We start from the raw sequence: 22088 nt of genomic DNA on the forward strand, positions 1-22088 counted from the left end.
GATCTGTTAAAAACAAGACAACAGTACATGAAAAGATGCTCAACATCACTAATTGTTAGAGAAATACAAATCAAAACTGCAATGAGGTATCACCTCATACCGGTTAGAATGGCCATAATCAAAAAATCTATAAACAATAAATGCTGGACAGGGTGTGGAGAAAAGGGAACACTTCTATACTGTTGGTGGGACTGTAAATTGGTGCAGCCACTATGGAGAAGAGTATGGAGGTCCCTTAAGAAACTAAATATAGAGTTGCCATATTATCCAGCAATCCTACTTCTGGGCATATATCTGGAGAAAACTTTAATTCAAAAAGATACATGCACCCCAGTGTTCATAGCAGCACTACGTATAATAGCCAAGACATGGAAGCAGCCTAATGTCCATCGACAGAAGAATGGATAAAGAAGATGTGGTACATATATACAATGGAATAATATCCAGCCATAAAAAAGAATGAAATATTGCCATTTGCAGCAACATGGATGGACCTAGAGATTATCATACTAAGTGAAGTAAGTCAGAGAGAGAAAGACAAATACCATATGATATCACTTACATGTGGAATCTAAAATAGGATACAAATGAACTTATTACAAAACAGAAACAGACTCACAGACGTAGAAAACAAACTTATGGTTACCAAGGGGGTAAGGGGTGGGGGAGGGATAAATTAGGAGTTTGGGATTAGCAGATACAAACTACTACACATAAAATAGATAAACAATAAGGTCCTACTGTGTAGCACAGGAAACTATAGTCAATATCCTGTAATAAACCATAATAGAAAAGAATATATATAATATATACATATTTATATATATATATGAATCACTTTGTGTACACCAGAAACTAACACAACATTGTAAATCAACTATACTTAAAAATAAATTAATAAAAAATAAAATAAAATAAAATAAAAATAAGACAACAGGCCCCAAATGGAGTCACTTATGCTAAACCCCACGTCACCAAACCAAGACTGAACTTAATTACAGTTTTGGCTCTCTCAGAAACAGAATCTTAAACCAGTCAATCAGGAATCACCTGATCAACATTAATTAGATAATCTACCTGATAAACCCCAGCTATCCCTTTTAAGGCAATAACCTTGCAATAACCAGTTCACTTTTTTTGCCTAGGACTACTTCCCTGCTTCTGTTCCCTTCTGTCTGTAAAATCTCTTGTCTTGTGTGGATCTTCAGAGCTCCTTTCTATCTGCTAGATTAGGCCCTGCCTGATTCATGAATCGCTGATAAAGCCAATAAGATCTTTAAACTTTACTCAGTTGAATTTTGCTTTTTAACAGATTGGATCATTTTTACTTCCACCAGCCATGTTTGAAAGTATTGCCTCAACCCTGCCTTATCCCCAGTGAGTATTATAACTCAAGACATTTGTTAAGTAAATTGGCAAAAAATAGTATCTCACTGTTTTGTTTTACATGGCTCTGATTATCAGAAAGGCCAAAATACTTACAGTGTTTATTTGACGTTGCCATTTCTTCTTCGGCGGATTTCTGGTCAATGATGTTTGCTGTGAGATGTCTGCCTTTTCATTTATTTATAAGAGCTGTTTAAATAGTAAGACTATTAGCCCTTAATGGTAATAATTGTAAATATTTGAAAATACAGGGCTCTAAAAGCACTTCTAATTTCACATACCCAACGGGTTCTCTTTGCTAGCTCTTGGTCGCTATATCATGTTGTATTACTGAAGTAACAATTACCACAAACTTAGTGGCTTAAAGCAACACAGATGTATTCTCTCAGAATTACGGGGTCAAAAGATTTAAAGTCAGGGTTTTGGCAAGCCTGGTTCCTCCGTGAGGCTGTGAGGGGAGAATCTGTCTTCTTGCCATTTTGGCTTCTAATGGACACCTGTATTCTTTGATTTGTGGCCCCCTTTTCCATCCTCAAAGCACATGACTCCAATCTCTGCTTCTGTCATTACATCACCTCTGCTTCTGACTTCTCCTGCATCCCTTTTATAAGGGTCATTGTGATTACATCAGGCCCACTTAGATAATCCAGGACAATCTCTCCAACTCAAGATTTTTAACTTAATCACATCTGCAAAGTCTTCTTTGCCATATGTCTTAGAGTTCTCCAGATAAACAGAATGAATAGGATATGTAGATGGATAGTTGGATAGATAGATAGATGATAGATAGATAGATAGATAGATAGAAGAACTGACTCGTGATTTTGGGGGCTGGCAAGTCCAAACTCTGCCTGGTAGGCTGTGATATTTGAGACCCAGGAAAGAGCTGATGTTCAGTCGTGAGTCTGAAGACAGTCTGGATGTAGAATTTTTTCCTCTTTGAGGGACCTCAGTCTTTTTCCTCAGGCTTGCACCTGACTGGATGAGACCCACCCACACTATGAAGGGTCAAAGATCTACTTACTCAAAGTCTGCTGATTGAACTGTTAATCACATCAAAAATTATCTTCACTGCAATGTCTAGACTAGTGTTTGACCAAGCAACCCAGCTGACACATAAAATTAATAGTCACAGCACATAAAGTTCCAGGGGTTAGGTTATGGACATATTTGAGGGGCCATCATTCAGCCTAGGGCTATTTCTTTGAAAGAAAAGACAATGTCCTCTTTTAAGAAAAAGTAGATACTAATTCAGACTAACTAAAATATTATAAAACTCTCCCATTCTCTTCAGAATTTTACAGTAACAGGAGAGAATTTTCCCATGCTTCCTTTTACCTTCATTATGTGCAGGTTTGAGGAGAATTTCATATTATCCTTAGTGATAGAAAGAAAGATCTTCTTCTCTGATTAAAAGCCTTTTTCCATACTTTTGAAGAAGAAAATCTCTCTCTCTTTCTCTCTCTCTCTCCCTCTCCTTCTCTTGAATTGCTATTCTTGGTAGGAAATATTTTATCAGCTCAGACTCCTAATTGGATAGAAACATGGCTAATGTGGTACTTCTCTGTTGCAGACAGGAGACCCTTAGGTTTGGGGGACTGGAGACACATTTAAGCAGGAATCTTCCCTTTGGGCCCTCAAAATATTTGAAAATGACTGTGAAATGGGAGGAATTGGAGGATTCCCAGAAGTTTCTAGAACTTCAATCCTGAGCTGCCTGTTCCCTCCAAATACAAAAGAAACCAAGATTCAAAGAAGAGACTGCTTGAAAAATACTTTGCTTCTGTTAAAAACGTAAAATAACATCCATTGCTATTATCTGAATGATTAATTCTGCTCCATACTCCTTTGCTCCTACAAATCTTTTGCTTCTTTAACCTAAGAAATTGTAATTGCAATGAAATCTTTACTCTTTTCAATATAGCAAGCCTTGGGTTACTGGAGGTTTGGTTAGACACCCACATGGCTGAGGGTTTGTAACTCATCCCCCAGTTACACGGACTAAGGCATCCTGATTTGGCGGTACCGTGGACAATTCCCCATATGGCAGCATGTGGAATAGTCATAATAACAACTGATGTCTTTTGAAACTTATCTTGTGCCAACCCACATGCTGAATGCTTTCCAGATACTGTCTCAGCTCTGCCTGAAAATTTCCTCCCCAGATAGAGCCCATTATACAGATGAAGAAACTGAGGCTTAGGCTCATTGAAAGGCTCATCTAAGTAAGGTCCCATATCATTGGAATTCAGGTCTGTATGATAGCAGAGCCATGTTTAGCCCTGTTATGGGTTTAATTGTGCCCCCTCCTCCCAAGTTATATGTTGAAGACCTAACCCCATTACCTCAGGATGTGGTACCTTATAAGTACCTTATTGGCAACAGGATCTTTACAGATGTGATTAGTTAAGATGAGGTTGTACTGAGTAACATGGGCCCCTAAGCCAATATGACCGGTGTCCTTATAAAAGGGGGAAAGTTGGACACAGAGACAGATACACATAGAGGGAAGACAATGTGAAGACACAGAGAGAAGATGGCCATCTACGAGCCAAGCAGAGAGGTCTGGGCAGATCCTTCCTCACAGCCCTCAGAGGGAAGCAGATGGCTGACACCTTGATCTTGGACTTCCAGCCTCTAGAACTATAAGGAAATACATTTCTGCTATTTAAGCTACCTGGTCTGTAGTCTTTTGTTACAGCAGCCTCAGGAAACTAATACAAGCCCCTAAACCATAGCACTTTAAATATTGAATCTCCACGTGAGTGGAACTCTTGGTTAGCCTCTGGACCCCAAATGCAACTCACCATTAGAAGGGTGAACGGCTTTGTGGTAAGTGCCTGAAATACATTCCTTCGTTTCCATGCTGGTGCCATCAGATCTTTGCACTGCTCTGTTATCCCTTCCTCATATTTGCGTTTAATTGTGGATGCTCAGGGTCAAGGCCCAGAGAGGTTAATGACTCACTGAAAGTTGCACAGCGAGCAAGTAGAAGTTATTTGTCTCTCTCTCTCTCTCTCTCTCTCTGCAGTGGCCTCTCACATGGTTGGAGCAGGGACTCTCCCAAACAATCTGAAAAGCGCTCCCTGATCTGTGGTGGCACTAAAATACTACAAGAGTAAGTCAGCACCTGGAGAGTCCTGGGAGGAGACGCAATAGGGTCTAAACCCTTGGCATGGATGGTTGCAACTGATTAACCACCTCAGCAGGCAGGAATAAAGTCCTGGGGAAAATGAACTGAGATGGGTGAGTTTTGAGAGCGCTGGAGGGAGAGAGAGGCAGGAGCTGGCGGGTTGGAACGTGGACCCCAACCTTGTAGAAGGTCATTGGCTGAAGGTGAGAAAACAGGAGCAGCGAAGCTGAAAAGCACCAAGGCACACTCACCTACTTCCCAGTTTGCTGGAGGAGGTCCTGGCATGGGGTTAATTACCCACTTTCCCAGCACTGTACCTGGAAACCTTCCCAGTCTGCACCTCTGTCAGGGCTGGGCAGCGCCCCTCCCCCGCAGGACAAATCCGAGGGAGGGCGGGGAGGTGGACCAGTGAACTCCTCTCACAGCGCTCTGCTGCCACAACAAACACCTGTCCCCCCCACCCGCTCCTGAACCATCTGGCCCAGAACCATCTGCTGGGGCAATGGGGTGTTCTGAATAGCTCCACAGCCCTGTGTCAGTTTGGATGTTTGACTCTCCACTTGTCTCAGCTAATAGGCTCCCAAAGATCCAGGGCTTCCCCACGGAGGCAGGAGGAGCTGGCTTGCATCTCCCAGGGTGAAGGATTTAGGAAAAGAACAGGCTCATTCAAGCTGTGCCTCTTCCATTTTCTGCAGCGAATTAGGTGTTTTCATACCTATGTTATCTCACTTAACTCCCCAAATAGCCCAGTGAGAAAAATGTCACTATCCCCATTTCATGGAGAGAAAACTGAGGGTCTGAAAGTCACCATGATTAATTAAAGACCTAAAGCTCAAACCCAAACTCTGAGGTAAGCTTGTCCGGGTTCTCTTCTGATGCCTCTGTGAAGAGCTAGAGAGGAATTGCAGCAGGAAAAAAGATGTCCTCACAGGCCTGCCTCAAAATTCCTCCCACTGAGGGTACTGAGTGCCAGCTCCTGTCCCTCAGGAGCTGAACACCCTGTCCCTCAGGCAGTCTCCTCGCAGCAGGGGGACCCACCGTTCATCACTGTGTTTATAATGAGGGAGTTTAAAAATGATGGCTTATACACAAGTCACATCATAGCATATGTTTAATTTTTATTTATTTTTTATTTTTAATTGCATATTTTTTTTAAATCTAGAGCATTAAAAAAAACCCTACAGTCACCAATACATGATAAGTGGCATCATTGAGGACTGAGAGATGGAAGCTCTTCTTGTTTTCCGCAGCAGTACTCAGAACCATTCTTGGCATTTGTCTCTTTCATGTACCCAGTGAGCTCACTGAGAGACACATCACGTGCCCATGGAGACAGGAAGCAGAGGCAGAAGCGTGGTCAACTCCTTCGGATGTCGTCATATCGTTTGATTCCAATGACGCGCTGGGCAAAAGCCACGGGCCTGGTGCAGGGGAGGCCCCCTGAGATGGGACGACCACCTTCGTCTGGGCCCTGCTGTGTGACTGGGGATACTCCGGCGGCTTCTTACATTATCACCCACTCATTCCTTCAGTAACACTGTGATGTTAATGCCATTCTGCTCCATGGTACAGTTGAGGAAATGGCTGATTCCTCAGCTAGAGGTCACATGTCTGTCTAGTCTGTGATCAAAACAGGACTTGAGCCTATGCGGTCTGACTCCAGAGCCTGGGCACAGGATGGCTGTGCCGTTGAAGAGGCTGGCGGCTGGGAGGCCTCTGCAGCCTCAGGTGTGACTGACAAAGTCTCATGGAGAACGTTGACTTTCCTCCCTCCAAACCAAGCTTTCACCTGCGGTTCTCAGCCGTGGCTGGGAGTTAGAATAGCCCGCAAAGATTTGCTAAGCCTGGCCCTGAACTTAGGGCTTCTGATTGTTGGGGGTGGGGTCTGCGCATTGGACTTGTTAAGGTCTCCTCAGGGTTGAGGACTGCTGTTCTAAAGGAAGGGTAAGGGTGGGGGGAGCATTCATTTCCTCAGCCAGGGGTAGGCCCTGCCTCACCCAGGTACCCATGCAGGTGATGAATCTGTCAATTATCTTTAGTGAATTTTATACCTGGCCTAAGTCTCTGGTTTGGGTGTAGCCAGGACTAGCGGGGAGGGGTGGCTCATGGGTTGGGGGAGGACGGGGCACAAGGTGGGAGGGGCGGTTGGGTAGGCAGCGTGGGGCTGAAATTCAAGAGTTAATGCAAGTGTAGCCGCCAAGCCTCTGAAGGAAAGGGCTGTTGGTGCGGAGAGCAGATGTGGCGGATTTAATGGCTCAAGTGCCGGGAGCAGCTGCCAGCCGACTTGGCTGCGTTACAGGCCAGGATACCTCTTCCCCGGCCTGGCCCGTCCTTCCAGGGAGCCAGTTTTAGAGAAGAATGTGAACGCCCCAGGGCCTGGAGTGAGGTGGGAACCGAGGTCAGCAGAGAGAGCTGGGTGGGCGTGGTGAGCCCAGCCCGGAGCTGATGTCAGTCCCCTGAGATTCCTGGTTCTGCCCATTCACTCTGTGAGGTTGGGTAAGACTCTGCCCTTTTCCAGCCTTGTCCACAAACTGACCAGAGGGACGCTGCCATCATTCCCAGTGCTGACCTCCTAGAACGCTCAAGGTGAGGCTGGAGGAGAGTGTGGGATTTCCATGGTGGCACCTGTAGGAACTGCCAAGGGCCGGGTTCAGCACAGAGGACGGCGAAGCAGTCACTGTTATCATTCACAGCGATAATAATCGATAGGGTCTACTGAGCACATCCTGTGTGCCAGGCGCTGTGCTGAGGGCAGAACAGGTTTTACCTCGTTTATCCTTTGCACTCTGTGAGGTACTTAATATCACTATCCCTATTTTACAGATGAGAAGACTGAGGCTTGGGGATAGGCTACGTGGCAGAACTCCGACTCAAACTCAAGGTGGCCAGCCTTCCAGAGGCAAGCTCTTGGCACCCACCGTGGCTGCTTCCATGGCCAGAGGCTTGCACAGTGGTTGAGAGCCCAGACTGGGGACAGCCAACCGGAGCTCAGATTCTGGTTCTGGCACTCCCTGGAGGAACCCTGTGGATTTCAAGCAGAATCGGGAAAATGTAAGTAATGAATGCTTAGTCCCAGGGTATGAAGTTGTTGGCTTTGTTGCTCCCAATCCATCTTCATCCTTGGGCAGGACAACAACCAAGTGTTGTCCTTTAGTTCGCTGTGTCCCCAGGAATCACCAGAGACAATCCCACGAGCAGAGAAGAGTGGTGCGGGGCCGTTTGCCGCTGCGGCTGGAGAAGCCGTGAACGGGAGGACAGGGGCCCGTGGGCCCAAGTGTGTGGAGACAGTGTACTGTATATTGCCCCAAAAACATGTAACAGGAGCATGACACATGCCCCCAAACAATAAAACAATTGTGGACTGAGACCCACATCCTGCCCAGTGAGCTCAGTAAGTTAATGATTCCTAGGACATGCTCCTCTGCACACACTAAAAACAAAACTATAAGGAAAAGGTGACAGTATACTGTCTCCACACACCTGGGCCCATGGGCCCCTGTGGGGCGTGGGCCGGCTGCAGGAGCACACAGGGCCTGCCTTTCTCTTGTGCCCCTAAATCAGGCCCTTGCCCCGAGGGTGTCCAGGTCTCTGCTCGTTTGCGGGAGGCACATCCCGGCTTCCTGGAGGGGAGCCGTTGTGGCCCAAGAATGCATCGACCTGGGGGCGCAGTGGTCTGATGTTAGCTAATACGAAAATAGATCTGTTTCCCAGCCCTTTTATTCCACACACAATGGATCGCTGGCCGCTCTCGCTTTCTCTTTCCAACAACAATGATGCCATCAATACCCTCCCGGGGACATCTTTATTTGAAGGCTGGGAGGTATGAATTTTATCATTGCAGATAATCCTACCACTCACAAAATGTACTAAACAAAGTGAGCCACTCCAGCTGCCCACTAAGGCTGGTTTTCTAGAATCAAATGGGCTTTTATTTGCTGAGTCCTCCTCCTACCCGGCCCCCAGCTCTTCTTCACAGGTCTGAATGGCCCTCGCTGAAGCCTTTCCAGAAAGTTGTGAAACTTAATTTCAGCCCAGCAATGAGCCCTGTGTGGAAATGATGGGCTTTTTGAACTGCTCTTCTAGGGCACATCCTCGATTACCGTGTGCTGAACTTTGCTGCAAGTAATATCACTTGCCCTGAATTGAGTTATAAAACCTGAGTCTCAGAAGGGCCAGAGAGATTGCCTAGTAACTACATTCTAATCGAACCTTGCATTTTACAGGTGGGAAAACTGAGGCCCAGACAAAAGAAGTGACCAGTCTAAAGTCACAAAACTAGCGGGTAGCAGAGAAAGATCTTCCCCTGCACTTTCCTCTCCAACCTGTGTCTCCCAGACTGTGACATGTTCTACTGATGGTTCCCAGAGTGGTTTCAGGTGGCCTGTGGCATCGAATGGCATTAAGTTGTATTGATTTATCTAGAGGGAAAATTATTCCCTTTCAACTTTATTTTACTCCTGATGACAGCGGGGAGAAAGGCTCAGTTTGGTACCGTAGGCACCTCTGTAACAGGATTTCTCTCTCTTTGTAACAATCACAGAGCAGACCTCTGCTTGAGACTAGGTAACAATATCTAGTGTGTATTTAATAACACTGTTCTGTTTCATTGTGTTTACTCTTAATGTTACCACCTAATACTGCTCATTTTCCACTCAGAGTTTTTTAATGACTGTTTTAAAATAACTATTTTTTGGGCTTCCCTGGTGGCGCGGTGGTTAAGAATCCACCTGCCAATGCAGAGGACATGAGCTCAAGCCCTGGTCCGGGGAGATCACACATGCCGCAGAGCAACTAAGCCCGTGTGCCACAACTACCGAGCCTGCACTCTAGAGCCCACGAGCCGCAACTACTGAAGCCCGTGCACCTACAGCCCGTGCTCTGCAACAAGAGAAGCCACTGAAGTGAGAAGCCCATGCACCGCGATGAAGAGTAGCTCCCACTCGCCACAACTAGAGAAAGCCTGCGAACAGCAACGAAGACCCAACGCAGTCAAAAATAAATAAATAATTTTTAAAAAATAAATAAAATAAAATAACTATTTTTCATAAATTAAAAAATAATGTTAAGTTTTTTTAAGTGAGCTCATTTTAGTAATTAACAATATAGGTGGTCCGTGGGTGTGGCAAAGCTCCTAAAGGCAGCAGTATGAATGGAAGTTTGGAAACTAACTACCACTTTGTACCTGGTACTTCCTATAAATGGCTTCAGGGCTGAAGTCCACTGGAAAGAATCTCCAGAAAAGGGTGCTGAACTTGAGCTCATTTCTCTTGCCTGCATAAGTCTATTGGACTTATTTTTTCTTCTTATTCCTGACGTTTTGCTCTACTAGAAGCAGGATCTTGCCCGTTGCAGGTGCACATAAATAGAGGCTTGATGGTTACTGTGCTGGCCTGAAGGGCCTTGCTCAGACCCTCCCTGGCTGTGCTACCGCACGCAAGCCATTGCCCGCCTGCAGCTGACTCTGTCTTCAACTGCATGTGAGAAAACTCAGGCTGAATGAATCTTTTATATCTTTGTTTGTTTGTAACTGTGATATTGTCATGGGAGTTCCAGAGCCAGTCTGGAAGCATTCAAATCCTCTTTCTACGCCTTCTTAGCTATGTGCTCTTAGGCGTTTCCTGGCTTCTCCGGGCCTTGTTTTCTGTATCTCTAAATAAAGGATGGAGAGGTGAAGACAAGATGAGGGAATGCTGTGTGCATCTCAGGCTCACCCAGGGGATTCAAGGGCCCCCAGGGCACCCGATGAGTTAATCTGGCAGGTGGGAGAGAACCCTAGGAAGCTGGCTGGTTATTCACACACTGGCTTATTTTGCTGTGGCCACCATTAACTTCCCTGAGGGTAAGGTCCCCACAGCACATCACAGCACAGCAAAGTACCCAGTGAGCATTGGGTAAATGAATTAACCGAGTCCAATTCAGATTGGATTGTATTGGACGGAGTGATTCTATTCATCCATCCATTCAGAAGATTCCTTTTCAACATCTATGACATGACAGGTGGCATGGTTTCCTGTGCAAGAGAGCCAGCTCTGATGCCAGCCAGACGGAAAGGCTCACGGATCCACTACATCCTATGTGATCTTGAATGAGTTACTGAATGTCTCTGTTTTTCAGTTTCTTCATCTGTAAAATGGGTCTAATAATAGTCATCTCTTAGAGGGGTTGTGAGGAAAGGAGGAGATAAAGCATGAAAAGTTGCTTAGAAAAGTATGATCCCAGAGGGCATAAGCAATACAATCCGTGCTAGCCATTGTGACCGTGGGCTGGTGCTAGGATGGAGTAGAGAGTCAAAAGGACACAGCCCTGCCATCATGACAATTACTGTCTAGCAGGGGAAATGGACAAAAAACAAATAGAAAAAAAAATGCAGTTAGAAATAGTGGCAAGTGCTGTGCAGGGAACAAACGGGGTGTGTTCTGAGAGAGCATGATGCTGAGGGCTGTTATACTTTTCGATTTTGGCATCAGGTCAAACCTGTCTGGGAAGAGACTATTTAAGTGAGACCTGAAGGATGAGATTGAATGAGCTACGTAAAGGAACGAACAGTGATTCAGACCAAGGGAGCAGCCTGTGAGAAGACCCTGGGCTGAGAACCAGGGCAAGAGTGATGTGCATGAGCCGTAGGTACCAGGGCCTCTCTCCCTGGAGTGTGCGGGAAAGGAAATTCTCTAAGGCCACACAAGAGTCTCCTTATTAGCTGGGATTATTAGCTGGGATTGACTCAATCACGTCAGTTCAGAGGTGTCATAATTGCACCTCTTTGGGAAGGACTCATTCATTCTGGTCTGTGGTGACCTGTCGTTGTCTACCTGGTGTGAGGCTGGAGAGAAGCTTCTTCCATCTGACAAGGCTCAGCTTCATAATTCTGCCATTTCGCTAAAGTCAGGAAGCAGCCCCCATGGGGAGAGATGGAGCTACGTGAAAAGTGATGGTCCCCGGGGAGACCGAGGTTCTGGGGGCTACACAGACAGCCAGGCCAGGCCAGGCCAGGTGACCCGCCCAGTGAGTCAGGCACTGCTGAGCCCGACTGGCAACTGGTCTGTAGGGGGACACTTACGGTTTGAAGTTACGTCTCTATGTGTCAACATGTGAACAAGCCTCTGGTTTAAAACATGCTTATATATATATATATGTTACAAGGACAGAGTAAAGGGACAAAATAGGTGATTAAATGGCGACTCCCTCTAGGGGATTGTGAGTAAAGAAAAAAGTATGGGAGACCCCTGTAAGTTAATGACCGCTCAACAAAGCAGGTTTGCTTAACCACAAAACCAAGCAGGCTTGCTTAGCAACAAAAACATGTAACAGGAGCATGACACACGCCCCCAAACAATAAAACAATTGTGGACTGAGACCCACATCCTGCCCAGTGAGCTCAGTAAGTTAATGATTCCTAGGTCATGCTCCTCTGCACACACTAAAAACGAAACTATAAGGAAAAGGTGACAGTATACTGAAACCTGAGATGTTAGCATATTTTAGTATACGTTACTGCCTGTTTTGCTCATTTCCATATACATATATATGCTTTACTACAGGCAGACGACTCTATGCCACTTCAATCCTAACAGCTGGTGGCAGCTCGCTTGGCCTCCAGTGTCTCCAGTTTGGGTTTGAGCACCGCCCTGAAATTTTTCTGGGTTGAGGCCGGCCTAAGACGAGCCCCAACTTGTGTGTAAGAACAGCTCATACTGATCCAGCACTTAGGACTCATCCAGAATACGTGTTTTCTTGGTCAGCCCTCACCACACTAAGTATTACAACTATCTCACGTTAAAGATGGGGCGACTGAGACACAGGAAGGTTGAGTAACCTGCCTGGGGCCCAACCGGCTGTCAGTGGCAGGGTCAGGAGACAAACCCATGCAAGCAGGCCTCCAGGCCCAGTTGTGTCACAGCAGGGCTGTGCTGGCCCCATGTTCACTGTGATCCCACTCTCCCCCTAGCCCAGACCCACGCCACCACCACCCAGCCTGTGTGTTAGCAATGGCTTTCACAGCAGCCTCTCATTTCGAGTGAAATTTACCAGGCATGTAGAGCATCTGGTAACATGATTTTAAGGGCTAGTTTGGACTGACTTCTTATCTGCTCTGAAAACATTAAGGGAGTAGCAAGGTTTCAGGCAGCCTGACCGACTCATTTCTTAGATAAGAGCTGGGATAGGGCCCTACCTCTCTGCATTAGAAATGCGGATTCCCAGAACTGCTGATTGAGAATCTGCTGTGAACAAGGTCCCCTGGTGATTCTATGCACTTTAAAGTTTGGTATGCTCTGGTGTAGACCATTATTGATTCAGTTATTATGAGCCCTACTGGGTGCTTATATCTGGGCTGAGAGATGAAGCACTGTGGTCTTCTGGGGCTGCATGGGAAGGGCTATAAGGGAGCCAGGGTTGTACCTGCTAGAGTTCAAAATGGCACCAGTGACTTCTAACCAGTCTGGGGCAGGATAAGGCAACAGAGACAATGTCTAGAGGAAGTGATGCCAAGTGAGTCAGGTGAGGCAGTGGGGACTGGGGGTCTACAGCAGAGGGGAGCTGGCTTGGAAGCTGTTAGGGGCAGACAAGAAGCCCCCTGGCCTTGGGCACGGATTCCAATCAGATCAGAGTTCCACCCTTATTTGCTGTAAAAAAAAAAAAAAAAAAAAAAAAAAAAAAAAGAATTGAATCTCTGTGAAGTGTCTGGTCATATATTTGACTTTCAATATGTTATCATTGCAATTTGTTAGGAATTCAGCTATGTGTGAACCCCAGTACTGTACTTGGCCACTTGATCCCCACCTGCCCAGTGCCCACTGAAACTGTCCAGCATAGACCCCGCCCGGTAGAACCCACTCAGGGGAAGTTTGGGACATGCAGCTTCCCTTGACTTCCTCTCCCAGACACTCAGCACGGGGCAAGCTCCTCTCTTTGGCGCTCCTAATTCCATCATCGGTTTCGATGGCAATGATGCTAACATGGTAACTACACTTGCCTGTTTCCACAACCTTGTTAATTGTTAAATTGTGCAGAACCCGCAGGCCAAATATGTAGAGATTTATTCTCCTCCTCTGGTGCTTTCTATGGCAATGCTGCAGGGCACGCTGGGAGCTTTCCTAGAGGTGGTTTGGAGGGGAGATGACTTGTCTCCCCACTTGACAACTTGTCTCAAATAGGGAGGCTGGGCCGGCTGGCTAGATGCAGAGAGAAAAGAGCTTGGGAGCTGCCTCTCAGGTCTAAAAAGGAGCTCTCTGGCACACCCCTCAAGACACTCCTGGGCGTACAGTGCTGGTGCCTTTGCCACTGGTCAGGTTTCAATAAGCTAATTTTTTTTTAATTCCAATTTTCAGCATTTTAATTTTCCTACCACATTCTAATGAAACCCCAACTCTTGCCATCAGAAACTTTAGTGAATGTTGAGTGTTTCTGCATTTCTGATGTCTGGGAGAGAACCAACCCAGATTTTAATTTCTGCCTGGTTGGATTTTCCAGCACCAATTCCTTCTTCCAGGATGGTTGGGTGTGGGAACACCTGATACTCAGAGAAGAGGAAGTAAATCCAAACTTTTAGATGGTTCTATCCCATCTTTTGGGTGCCTGGTACCAGGCCTGAGAACACACACGTTTCACACAATCTCATTTAAATGTTTGTCTAATAAGATAATTTATTCAACAAATATTTATTGAACACCTAACATGTGTCAAGGACTTTTCTAACCACTAAAGTGGTGAATATTCTAGTGGGGCATACAGGCCACAAACAAACTTAAAAAAAGAATGAATTGATAAGATTATTTCTGAAAGTAAATGGTGTTGTAAAGAAAATGAAACAAGACAAAGTATGTGAAAGCTTCTACGATACAGTTTGGCTCATAGCAACTGCCCAGCTTGGGCTGAATGAAATCAAACTTTTCAATTCAAATGGGCATCCTCGTGGCACATGGAAAAGACAGTGAAATTTGGAATTCGTTGGCTTGAATTGGACTCTAGCTTTCTCACTTAGCACCTATGTGCCTTCGGACAAGTTACTTAACTTCTCTGTGCCAAGTCCAAGGCTGGGACTAGGGTGTGGCAAGAGAGACACTTAAGGAGCAAAGTTTAAGGAGGAACATGCTGTCAAGGTCCTGCAAATGTAGACTTGTCACTTGCACAACCCTGAGGGCAGTGCTTCCTTAAACTTTGCAGCCTCGGTTCCCCTCTTGCCTCAGCCCTGTCCTGGCCCTGGCCCCATATTTAAAGTGGGGAAGAAATTACACCTATCTTCTAGGGTTGTTATAAGGTAAAGAGCAACTGAGATAAGACAAGGAAAATGAGCCTGTCTCGCGAACTGGCGGCTCTTGGTGACCATGAGAAGGGAGTTGCCAGGATCAGACTGTGCCAAAGTAGCAGGTGGGACTCAAGTCCAGCCACCTCGTCCTATTTCCCAGGGCTGGGACCTAGGAGAAAGTGGGAAAGCTTCCATTAGCTGTGTATTCTCATTAGCACCGAGATGTGCGCTCGTTGTTGGGCCACCTATGTGCTGCGTACGCTTCAGTACCATGGCCAGAGCAAAGCCCAGTGAGCATCTCTGGATGAGAGGATGCAGCCAAAACTGAGGGACCGGCAGACTCAGCACCTTGTGTTGAACCAGGTTTTCAGCCTTCCCCCGAGCAGATCAGGTAAAGCAGAGGGTCGGCCTCCAGAAAGCCAGCCCCATCCCTCCCCAGCCTCCCAACGGAATCCCCCACGTAGCCACCCTGCCATATGTGGTCCAGCATAGGGTTCCTAATGAAAAATGGCCGGGCTATTAGCGCTTTGCAAATTGAGGGTCCTTTCATTTATTACTGTGCTCGGCTAAAGATGAGCATTAATTTTTTCTCAAAGCAAATTCACTGGAAACAGACAGTTTAGAATTTATGCTTGTAATGATGGCTACATGGGCCATTAAGACCACCTCTAAGTGAGCTTAATTTGGAGCAGATAAATGTATATGTCTACATATTTTTCAACATAGTTTATGGTGCATCTTGCACAGCTGCGCCCAGCTGATTAAATCCTCACAAAATTTAAATAGGAAACCCATTACGTAGACAGTATTATAGCCATTCATCATGGAGGCAGCTTCAGGTTAACTCTTTCAGTGCCAGGGAGAAGTGGCAGGAATTTGGCGGGTTTTTGGTTGAGAATGCAGGGGCTTCCTGTTCTCCTGACCTCTTTGTTGCTTATACCTTCCTGAACTCCGGGGAGATTTCTGCCCTCCCTGGTGGGCTCAGGGTGAAGTTTTTAGCATGTGAGAAGAGACCCCAAGCTCACCTAGGCAGTTGGACCCTTGCTGTCTGGTTGCAGGGGTCTTCACTGCCCCCACGGACAGAAAACACATTAATCACACAGCCCTGGACAGAGCATCCAGGCCACAGCAGCCCCACCTTGGTTGTCTGGACCAGCCACTGAACCTGCTTAAATCTCATCTGGTCATACAAAAGCAGCAACAGATAGTAGTGGCACATTAGTGACCAGAGCATGAGTTCCGGCCTCAGGTGGACGTGGGATTAAGTTCCAGCTGTGCTGCTGTTGGCAGGGTGCCACCCCAGGCACCTTATCAGAGAGTTAAGTCATGCCAAGTGCTTAGCACAGTGCCTGGAACATCATCGACCTTCAACGAATAGACCCTTGTTATCATCGTTGTTACTATTTGTAGCAGACACCGTCACTGCCCCAGTGACAGCCCCTTGGTACCCACCCTCCCATACACACCTCTTGCAGGCACCTAAAGCTTTCTGCTTGAGGAAATTTACACAACAAGTAAATGATCAGGCTTGGTAGGAATCTCAGTTTCTCTAAATTCAGGCTCTTTCCATGACTGCATTTTCAAGTGTTTTGTTTTGAAAGCAGTCATGTAGGCAGAATCCTTTTAATACAATAAATATACGCCTGAACATTTTCATTAGGATCCTTTAGGTTCTTGTTCTAAATGTATTTTCAGGATGAGGGTTGAGGGGGGTGATTTAAAACAATGAGCACCTAATCAACATTTAATAAAGGTACCAACGTTTCTTGAGCCCTTTCAAGTTACTTAGACCTGAGTTGAGGTCTGTCTCTAATCCTTACCACCTGTGTGCTCTTGGACAAACTACTGAATGTCTCCGAACCTCAGTTTCCTTCTCTGTAAAATGGAAACAGTAATATACATAACCCTATGACTATTGTGATGGTGAAATGAACTGACCCTTATGAAGCCTACAGGATTTGGCACTGGGGACAGAAAGATGCAAGGGTGCTGATGTCAACTTGCTTCCAGTTTGAAATAGACAACAGGCTCCAATACAGGGAAACAGATACAGTAAGATGCATTCAACAATTGAAATATATTCCCATTGTTACAAGAGAGGGTGATGCACTCTGTCTATAAGGGGTGATTGTTGGAGAAGGCTTCACACAGGTAGTAATGTCGGAGTTGAGCTGCTTCACAGGTGGGGAAGGAATGAAGTTTCCAGGCCAACAGAAAAAAGGAGGACATCCCGGGATTGGAAGCAACAGGTGCATAGCCGGGGAGAATAGGGAGTCTTTTAGGGCCTTTGGTCTTGCTAAGGAAAGCACCACCATCTTTGCAGGAAGGAGGGAGCATGGAGGGGGGCAGCTAGGCAGCCTTGGGACCTTGAAGCTCCTTGTTTGCCATCATCTGAAGCTGAGACGTTATCCTGAAGTTAACAGGGAGTCTTTGGAAAGTTTTAATCAGGGGTGTGATGGGACTGAATTTGCATTTTCGAAGGATCTTCTTTGCAGCCATTCGGAGAACAGCTTGATAGGGAGTAGGAACGGTGACAGGGGGAGTGGTTAGGAAACAATGGCAGGTGTCTCATTAGACGAGGGGCTAGGACAGTGGGAATGGGAGTGGAGAGATTCTTCAGAAGTGGAATCATCAGATTTGGTGACTGGTTAAATGTGGGGGTGAGAGAAGTGGCAAAGAGGATGTCGAATCTATAGCTTGTTGCGAGCCAAGGCAAGAGGGTGACAGGCTTTGGGGGGAGGGCAAGAAGATGGGACCAGTTGGGGGCATGCTGTGTTTTAGGCGCCTTCCAGGTAAATTTGAATTTCTCTTTATTGATCTCACTTCTAGCAAGGATCCCTTGGCCTGAAACAATACCTCCCGGGAGAAGAATTGACGGTTGGGTAATTTGCTCTAAAACCCCAGGGGATGATTGTTGGCACCCGACAAATCTCCTTCCTGTAAACTACTTTTCAGTGCAGTGAGGGCTCTGACTGTTTATTAACTCTGGGGTCACAAGGAAGCAACATGCTTCAAAGCATGACGAGTTAAGGACAAAGCCGAGATGTGGGGCTGTCTCTCTCTGTGTGTTTGAAAGGAATCAAGTGAAATGTTCTAAATGTTCAATTTTACCTGTCAGAGTTACGGTTGTCATTGGTGGGTGCCCAGCTCTCAGAACCTGTGGTCCATTAGCACGTCACCCCTTTTCTAAAGAACTGTATATGATTCCCTCTCTGGACACCGGGCAGGAGAGCAAGGGGAAATTTTCCTTTTCCTCTCTGATGTTATAAAATATTATTTTTTTATCTTGAATAAATGGACACAAGGAGCAGACTCAAGGGAAGGGACACTAACACTCAGGTACACTGTATGTGCCAGGCGTCATGCTAATAACTTTATTACAGTTAGGAATGATGAGAGCAATAATAATCACCGCCATTTAGGGCTTATTCTTGGTCAGCACTGTGCATTACCTCATTTAATACTTTCAACAACTCTTTCAAGCAGATCCTATGATTATCCCCATTTTACAGATGAGAAAACTGAGGTGGGACTGATTAACCAACAAGTTCAGTAAGAGGCAGAGAAGGGATTCACATTCAGGACCTATTGACACTGAAGCTGTCTCTTGACGTCTATACCATGACCACGGGCTCTCTACAAACCCTCTGACTGCCTGAGTCCCGTGTGTGCCATCACTGCACCCCTCTTATCGCCCTCACTAGGCACTGGCTGAGGCACAGCTCTCATGCTGCAGCAAACTGCACAGAGTAGGTGCTTATTAAATATCTGCTGGGCTGGAGCGATCCATGCTCCCTCTGCCTCTCTACACTTGCCTGGCTCTCCCTCCTGCCTAGAAGGTCACTTTTTTCCTCTTTCACTATTGTTTATCTGTCCTTTTTTTTCAAGCTTAGCCCAGTTTCACCTCCTGCAGTAAGTGCCCCTTGATTAATTTCTTTGCCTGGTCCCTCTGGGCACCTCACCCCAGATTGCTCAACTACCACATCCTTTATACTGGTCTAACTTGGCTTCTTCAGTCCCTGAGTGTGTGTGTGTGTGTCTGTCTGTCTGTGTGTCTGTCTGTGTGTTCTTGAGTGGATGCCCTACTGTAACAGACAATTGGGCATCCCATTATCTGACTATTTTATCTCAGTCAAAACCTGTTTCTTGCCATATACCAACTGTGTGATCAAATTAAACTTTTGTAATCAATTTTCTCATCTGCAAAATGGTGGTAACAGTAGCACCCACCTCAGAGGATTATTTTGAAGCTTAAAAGAGATAGTGCATGGACAGCTCTCAGGACATCGCTCGGCACTAAGTAGGTGCTTAATAAATGGTAGCTATTATCATCGTATGATCAACAAGTAGGTATAGAGCAAGTATAGGTTGATAATAAGTACCACCCCTCACATGTGCCCCATACTTGACAGTTTTTGAAGAGTGTCTCCATTCATTGCCTCTTTTGATCCATATGGCCACATTGAGGGACAGAAGGAGAGAGAGGGAGAGACGGTCAGAAGGAGAGAGGAAAGAGTTTATCACCACCTTGTTAGGGCTGGAAGGAAACTCGGGGCTATCCTGGGGTTTTTATGGATGGGCTCTAGAAGTTTCATGAACCCCTAAAATTAAATGTGCATTATTTATGCATGTATGTTTATGTGTTTTCTTCTGGGGAGAGGACCCCATTGCTTCATTAGATTCTCAAAGGTGTCACAGCTCCCCCAAAGGCTTAGGACAATTGGTCTAATCCAACTGTTCATATATTATACATGGAGAGACTGGGTCCCAGAGAGGGGAAGGGACACGCCCTAGCGAGTTAGGCAGAGAGGGGCACTGGGGTCCATCTACCACCCAGACTCAGCCTTGCCTAGGCGGTGTCAGGTGGGGACAGCCGGAAGCCTTAATGAGGGCAGCTTGGCCGAGGACATCACAGCAGCAGGAGATGAGAACTTCATTCAGGGCAGGGGACCCGGAGCCCATTAGAACCTGCTTATTGTGGGAGGTGGATGCTAATTGCACTGCCAGGGAGTCATTGACTGACCGTTGGGGCCACAGTGATGAGCTCACTGCAAAAACTCCGGAGCTGCTGATGACTTTGGGAAAGTAGGGCAACTAGGGCCTGGTACAGGGCCTGCTCGCCAAGCAAAGGTCAGCTCACAGCTTTTATTTATTTTTGTCATTTATTTGTGTCATTTATTTTTCTTTCCTTGTGGGTGTGTGTGTTTGCGGAGAGAGAGGAAGAGGGGGAGTGGGGAGCATTCATTAAAGACCACACGCACACATGCATGCACACTCACACACATTCACACTGCAATTTGGATGTTAAGGAATTGAGCTTCTTTCTAAGAAAAGCCTCCCACCTGAAGAGTCAAGTGTGGTTCCTGGCAGAAAGGAGCCTTTAGGGGCCCCTTGGAAGGGTTTCAAATCCCTTAGGTATTATGATAATGACCATACAATAAAAATAACCTTTAAATGCAGACAACACATTTCCAAAGTTCTTGCTAATATATTTTCCCACTTGAAGTCTCAAACAACCCAGGGAGGATGGTGCATGTTTAGTATTTATATCACATTCAGATAGCTTGATTTATTTGCCATTTTAGTGTGATTTTTATGGTCACAAACGTGGCAACTAAATACTAACATGGCTGTAGATTTTTAAAATTTTATTTGTATGTAGCACGCAAAGGTATTAAAGGTTTTTAATTGGCTATTGATTTGGACTTCGTGAAAAAGATTGTGTGCACATATTCAGAAAATTAAAATGCAAGAGTGTGTGGTGTGTTTGTGTTTTATTTACACATGGCCAAAAGTTTAAACAGTAAAAACGAATGTCAAATCAAAAGTGGAGGACTGTTCTCCAGCTTCCTAAGAAAGACCCATTCTCTGGAGGTTTGATTAGCCTCAGTCCCAGAGAGGGTAAGCGGTTAGCTTTGAGTCACACAGCTGGACCGAGGGTGCTGAAACCCCACTTCTGACTACAGGTGCAGCTTCTGGTCGCATTCACAGATTTTCTTTTTCTTTTTTTTTTCACATCTTTATTGGAGTATAATTGCTTTACAATGGTGTGTTAGTTTCTGCTTTACAACAAAATGAATCAGTTATACATATACATACGTTCCCATATCTCTTCCCTCTTGCGTCTCCCTCCCTCCCACCCTCCCTATCCCACCTCTCCAGGTGGTCACAAAGCTATGCGGCTGCTTCCCACTAGCTATCTACCTTACGTTTGTAGCATATGCCATGCCTCTCCACAGATTTTCTTAAACTATGGTTCAGGGTAAGCGTGAACCAACTGAAACAGCCTGGTCTGGGTTCAATGCAGCAAAGTACAGGTACGATTCTGTGTGGACCTGTTATGCATGCATTTTACTGTGGAAGTGGCTCACATCACTTTTAAAACCAGATTTTCAAAGGAAATCTTAAACAACTAGGAAGATTGAGAGCCATAGCATTAGAGGTAGCCACGCTGGAAATATAACTAATAGTTGTCAGTGTTATAGTTGTCATGCTTAATCAGGGATTTAATAAGAATGTTTTTTTAAAGCTGTTTTCTAGTTTAGGTTTGGAGAATATTTTGATGCTCCTAGCTAATTCTGGGCCAGTGGTTCTCAAGCGCGATGCCTGGCTCAGCGTCAGCAGCCCTTGGGAACTCCTTAGAAATGCAGATTCTTAGGCCTCACTCCAGACCTACAGGGTGGGAAACTCTGTGGGGGAAACCCAGCCACCTGGGGGGGGCGGTCTAACAGGCCCTCCAGGTGACTCTGATCTTCACTAATGTTTGCAGGCCACTGTTCTAGGTCATTCATTTTGGAAAAAGCTAGGCTTCTAGTTTGAAATGGTTCCCGGTGTTTCTAAAAAATCACCTGGGTTTAGGATTCAGTTTAAAAAGGAAGGTTTTTGTTCAGGATTCAACAAATCAGTGCAGCTAGTTTAAATCTGAGGTCAGTGCTCCGGCTGGCTCTGGTCCGGCTGCACTTCTTTCCCCATCACTCCTGAAGTTACAAATCACCTCTGAAATAACCTCCCCCTCCCCCCCTCCCCATCAGCAGCTTGCTGGAACGTCAGCCAAGTGTGTCGAGAAAGCTGCAGAATATAGTCCAGACACTCCACCAGGGCCAGAGGTGGAGAGCTCAGCGGGAACAAACCACCTCCTACATAGACTTGCACGGCTATGCTGAGTCCTGCTTAGCTGTGACCCGGCTGAGTGCCTGGCAGCGGGCTGAGAAGACCTCCCTCTTGTTGTACGGCTGTTGTCAGCGGAGCCTTCTATGCCACCCGTCCCCGTGGATGAAACTAACACAGAAGCACACACGGCTCCCATCAGGCTTCTCCGCAGTCTCC

This window comes from Aethalodelphis obliquidens, unplaced genomic scaffold (genome assembly GCF_003676395.1).
Source record: "Aethalodelphis obliquidens isolate GAN/ISIS:26980383/991018 unplaced genomic scaffold, ASM367639v1 scaffold75, whole genome shotgun sequence".
In the NCBI taxonomy this organism is placed as follows: Eukaryota; Metazoa; Chordata; class Mammalia; order Artiodactyla; family Delphinidae; genus Aethalodelphis; species Aethalodelphis obliquidens.